This window comes from Sinocyclocheilus grahami, unplaced genomic scaffold (assembly GCF_001515645.1).
Source record: "Sinocyclocheilus grahami isolate Dianchi unplaced genomic scaffold, SAMN03320097.WGS_v1.1 scaffold679.1, whole genome shotgun sequence".
Taxonomy (NCBI): Eukaryota; Metazoa; Chordata; class Actinopteri; order Cypriniformes; family Cyprinidae; genus Sinocyclocheilus; species Sinocyclocheilus grahami.
This window is the reverse complement of record NW_015505858.1, coordinates 1-6033: the sequence shown is the minus strand read 5'-3', so window position 1 is coordinate 6033 and position 6033 is coordinate 1. Positions and strand designations below refer to the sequence as shown.

General features: G+C 35.2%; 1 long non-coding RNA gene across 2 annotated transcripts in view; it reads left to right on the top strand.

Annotated features, from left to right (window-relative positions):
* Nucleotides 1–3309, top strand: part of LOC107559229 (uncharacterized) — a 16494-nt gene extending 13185 nt beyond the window's left edge. For both annotated transcript variants that reach the window (XR_001605596.1, XR_001605595.1), the window contains exon 4: nucleotides 3074–3309. This is a non-coding gene — a long non-coding RNA (uncharacterized lncRNA). The remainder of the gene's footprint in view (nucleotides 1–3073) is intronic.
* The last annotated feature ends 2724 nt before the right edge of the window (nucleotides 3310–6033 follow it).

The following is a 6033-nucleotide window of genomic DNA, read 5'->3' as shown; positions in this document are numbered from 1 at the left end:
GAACGCAAAGAGAAAAATACTGTAGCAGGCAGATCATGATGCACGAACTATTGGAAGAAAATCCTCAATATTGATTTGGGGGTTTATATGAATGTGTTTCTGAGGGGAACTGACTGTCTTCAGAAAAGTTTACGTGGTATTTTCTTTTCATCTGGTCTCTGTATAGTTCATATTAAAGCAGTGTTTCAGCACAGTGCTGCTTTGTTTACAGCGGTAACGAAGGAAAGGCTGTATCTGGTGTTCCAGAAGGCCTCCTGCTGTCAGAGAGTGAATCTGCGTCTCATTCAGAGCTTCTGTTGTTTGCTTCGTTCAGGCATGTAGTATAATTTCACAAAGCTAGTCAGAACATTCTGTTTTTGCTTCAAATTGGGTTATTAAATCAAATTATATATATTGAATTATATTACTAAATTATATAAATGATATGTATATGAATTATATAACTAAAATGAAATAACTGCAATTACAGATTTAGGTTAAATAAAGATGTCAGTTAATTTTTTTTCTTTGATTTGTTTCCTAAAAAGAAGAAAAATAAAGATTCTACTGTTCCTAATATTCTGTATGTTGCTCAAAAACAAAATATATTGTTTTTTTTTTTTTGTTTTTTTTACCCAGCCATTTAAAAATAACACATTTTAGAGCTGTAACGACAATACTGTGAAACCGTGATATTTTTGCTCAAGGTTATCATACCGTCAAGATCTCATACCGGCCCATGCCTAGTCATGTGTCAGTTTTGTCTCGTTACTGTTGACAGAATCAAAAAAACTTAAATTAACAATTTCACCAATAATTTTATTTGGACAAGTTTAATGGTACGCAAATACAACAGGCCAAACCTGTAGTGTTGTAATTTATAAATGTGTTTTTTTAAATGATCCATAAATAAACTGTCAATAACATAATGTAACTAAAGATTCGTTTACACCCAGGTTGATCACTATAACGATAAAAAAAGAGTCCACATCACAGTTATAATGTCACAGAGGAGCGATATTGTTGGAATCACTATTAAAAAAGATTTTTTTCCCCCAGTTAATGAACAATTAAAAAAAAAAAGAAAGCCAACCACATTCTATCCTGCTTTAATTAAGGAGCTCGAGCATTTAAAGTGACATAGAAGTTCATAGAACTGCAGTGCAGTATTATTGTATTAGGGTCCATTGGTGTGTAGGGTTGGGCTGGTACGGACTTAAAAATATATCACGATATTTCTGGTATATATTGCGATAACGATATCAATGATGATAATTCAGGAATCTTGTTTCTTTAGAAACTGAGTACACACGTAATGTAATGTAATGACTGTTTAATTCATACTGGAAGCTGGAGGGCGCCCTTGCGCAGAAACTCCACAAATGCATCGCAGAAGTAATACTACTGACTATGCTCCGTGAAATCCCTAATATGTACAAAGTTATCCAGTTATCGCTGAATATAACGCACAATAGAGATGGAGAAATTTTAACTGATGAAACTTAAAGGGATAGTTCACCCAAGAATGAAAATTTGACGTTTATCTGCTTACCCCCAGGGCATCCAAGATGTAGGTGACTGTTTCTTCAGGAGAACAGATTTGATGATTTTTAACTTTAACTGTTGCAGTCTATCAGTCGTGTAATGCATGGCAATGGTAACAAAATCTATGAGAGTAAAAAAAACATGCACAGACAAATCAAAAATAAACCCTGCGGCTCGTGACGACACATTGATGTCCTAAGACACGAAACGATCGGTTTGTGCCAGAAACCGAATAGTATTTATAGAATTATTTACCTCTAATACACCACTATGTCCAACTGCTTTGAGCGCGCGCACGGCATCCGGTGCGTGAGGCCGGTGCGTGAGGTGTGTACGCCCTCTGGCATAGTTTACGTTAATGGGTGTTGATATCCAGCCGAAGAGCAATCAACCATAACTTCAGGCGAGCAGGCTCAGAAGTTGGGAATACGTGGGAAGTCACCACTCCCGAATGAGTTTGCGCGAGAGAACGCCAAGCGAACAAAACTACATAAATGTTATAATAGATAAATGAAATGCACTGTTTTTATTTTATTTGAAAAAATTTTTTTTACATTATTTCCAGTTATTTATATTCACGATTTGAGTATTGTATTTGTTTTTAATTTAATGTTGTAATTGGCAATTCATTTAATTTTATATTTGAAGCAGATTTGTTATGTGACAGCATCAATTAAAGTTTCTTAAGGGTCAAGCTCAAGATATCTGCATCTCCTGCGCTCCATCAAGCCACTCCCATAATATCTGTCAGCACTCAAATTAATGCACAACTCCGATTAACTGTACAGCATGTGTGTAAGACTCTAATACAATTATAAAGTAATTTATTTTATCACTAATAAATCTTTCAATGAGTAAAAACGGCTGTGTCTATAGTATTATAGATTACACAACATTATTATATTATTTTCAAATAGATTTTTTAATTATTATCATTTTAAATTATTGTCCCTGGATCAGTAGGGTACAATTGTAGTAAAGTAGCAGTGGTTGGGACAGGTTTTAAGTATCAAATTTGCCTAAAAAGATGCAATCTAATCCTGTTTAAATGAAATAAGTCTGCTCCCGAGCAGGTTTAAACTTACGGACCTGTTGCAATGACAGCACCTCCGGGATGAGCTTCGAAGAACCAAACAATCCAAGATCATGCCAAATCATCAACAATCAAATCCAGCTAACTGAGTTAGCGATATATGAAGAACGGGCCCCAGGTCACAAAAAAAAGTTATTTCAAACACTCAACTATATTATCAAGTTAATTAGGAGAAAAAGCATGCCAATAAATGATATCTTTGTTGGACAACAGGTTTGTAAACGGGCTCATACACATGCAAAACTGTATTGCACACATGCTACTGTAGTACATTTATTCAGACCGATTTTTTTGTGCACTGCACAGCCCTAACCAAACCAGTTACAGATTGTAGAAGCTCCTCATTTAGTGATAAACTCATTAAAACTGGTGTCGATGCTAATATAGCTGTCATTCTTGGTTTGAATGGGCACACATGCTTATTACTCATGATCTCTTCACCTCTTTCCTATGTAGATGATCATTTTGAATGAATTGCTGTCCAGCCAAACAATAGAGTTCTTGGACCTACGTTTTAAACCCAGGTTTAAAGACTGAGAAGATTATATACTTCCTCTTAAACCATCTACCCTGCTGAACAACATGTCGGCCTGACCGCCATACTGACATGGAATGGATCTCCTCAAACCTCTGGACAGCATGTTCTTCTCTTTTGCCAAACTGACAAAGACAGTAGTGCACAAACAGACCTAAGTTGGTTGGTTTAGGAGGAGGCATGGAGGCATTAGATCATTAGCTGGCCAACTTGAACATAATGAAGCGCTGTACTAATGAAGTGCTATACCAACCTTAGATTTTTAGATTTTAGACAGGTACTGTTGTTTTAAGTATTGTCTAAAAGCTGTGCATGAATATTTTCATACAGAAATCACGATTCATCCATAGCTTCATAATGTTTTAGTAAATTTGTAAAGTTTTTGCACCAACTTTGTTGGCTCTCAGATGAGAATGCACCTATCTCTACCGAGCAAGGTGAGGTTGACATTCTCTCATTTAGAATAATCCACATTCATCAAGATAAGAACAGACAACTGTTGTGAATCTGGCAAGAATTTTGTACCAACTTTATGCACTTAAATATGCAACAAATGATTAGTGACTGTGGCCTGATATATTTTGATATGGTTTTATGCTGGTCAGTTCTCCACAGGATAGTTAATAGTTTTGTCTAGTACTTACAATGGTTTCTTACAATGGATTGTTGCTGATTGATTTTTCATGCTGTTCTGCTTGAACCTCTTAAGCCCGAGACACACTGCACGATTTTAGTAATCCTGTAAGATCACTGCATGTCACACTGTGTGACATGGATCTAGTAAACTTGGCTACGACGTGTGTAGACTGTACGATGATGACACCTATTGACTCATACGCTACGCCACACGTTACTATAGAAGAATAAAACGTCACCAGCATGCGCTAGTGGAAAACAAAAAGAGCGTGATAAATCACACTTTAGCATTTGTAGTTTTTATGTGTGCGCACAAATTCAAATCAGCGAAAGAGGACAGCATAAGAGCTTGAGGTAAGCAGTTTTAGTGCCATGTCGCGTTGATTTCATGTCGCATTTTTATTGGTTGGTCAGTGAACGTGGATTGCAGCAGCAAACACACTGTTGGATGATCATGCTGTATCGTAGGCTATCTTTGGTCGCAAGACTGTGACAACGGCCGTCTTTGAACCTTTCTTACTGTATGACACGACCACCGATCAGGAGCCACGATCACCGAAATCGCCAAGATTGTTTCACGATGCCAATCTTTTGTCTGGGACAGCCAAAAATCGTGCAGTGTTTCGGACTTGAAAGGGATAGTTTACCCAAAAATTTTAATTCTGTCAATACTTTGTGGAAGACACACACACAAAAAGATATTTTGAAGAATGTTGGTAAGCAAATTGCTTTGGGTACCATTAGGGCTGCACGATTATGACAAAAATCATAATTGTCGACTACTCCCTTGAAATTGTAATTGCGATTATTATGATTATCACAATTTACATTGAATTATGTTTATACAATTGCTTGATGCAACTGCATGCTGTATTTTTATATGAAAATAAGCTGAAAACACTAACTGAAAAACCTTTAGTGCTTTTCTATAGTATTAAACCTCAAATGTTAAATATACATTGGGTTGGTTTCCTCTTTATATTATAAAAAAGTAAAAATATGAATGGTATTATAATGTTAAACTAAAACAATGGAAAAACACTTAAGATAACATGTAGAAGAAAAAAAACATCTTAAGCGTGCAGAATAACGTAAGTGGACTTTGAACGATTACGTAATTGTGGCATCCATAATTGTAATTGCGATTAGAAATTCGATGAATTGTGCAGCCCTAGTTACCATTGCCAAAAAACCCCACTTAGACATTTCTCATATCTTTTGTTACACAGTAGGAAACTCACCTGCTTGTAGTTTTCTAGTGAAACTGAAGGCCTTAAGTAGTTTGGGTGGATTTGATCAGTTGACAAACCCTGTCCTAAAGGTTTTTGCTAAATTGTGTCACCTTTTGCTTACTTTTTTTTTTTTTGTAAAGAAGTTAATATTTAAGGTAATAGTGTATTTAGTGTACAAAAAGAGATGTATGAATACAATACTGTGATTGTGGTGTATATATTGTTTGTTTAATAGCGCAACATGTTGCTGTTATCACACAGCCTGAATGTTATGTTGTGAACTAATAAACTTAAATGATCTAAATCTATTTTGCTGTGTTTATTTATATTGCACTAGAAGGTGTGCAGTATAGGCAAACGATCAAGTATTTTAACAGGCTTGTCTCAAGTTATGTATACTATAGTATATACAAGTAGAAGTTGCAGAAGAGACAGAATATCATAACTTACTGCAATGCTTGGAGATTAACAGTAAAAACAACAGTACATAGAGTTTAGGTCACAAGTTTGTCATGAATCATCCAGGTAATGACACAGTATTAAGAATCAAGCCTATGTACACTTTTTGAACGGGGTCGTTTTTGTATTTGGTCCTTGTGGACTGTATTTAAACATCATAAAGTAGTGCAGTGCCAAGTAAAAAAATTAAAATAAAAGATTTTCAAGACAAATTTTATTGAATGTATTTTAACAACCTCAACAAACTGTATAAGTTTGTACATATTACACATCAGCAGCCTGGAGACAAACCACATTCATTGTAATTTTCAAGTTTATTTATTTCTAAAGCACATTTAGCACATTTTCCAGAACTAAATTGAAAACTGGTGAGAAAGAAACAAACCCACAAAATGTCTCTGTAAAATCCACTTTTTCCTTCAAAACAGCCTAATATAATATTTAGTGTATATACATACAATGGCTTTAACCTCAACAATCAAGATCTTTAATAAAGATTGATAATATGCATCACCATGGAGCCTCTCTCCATTAAAAGATGAAAGAAAATTACA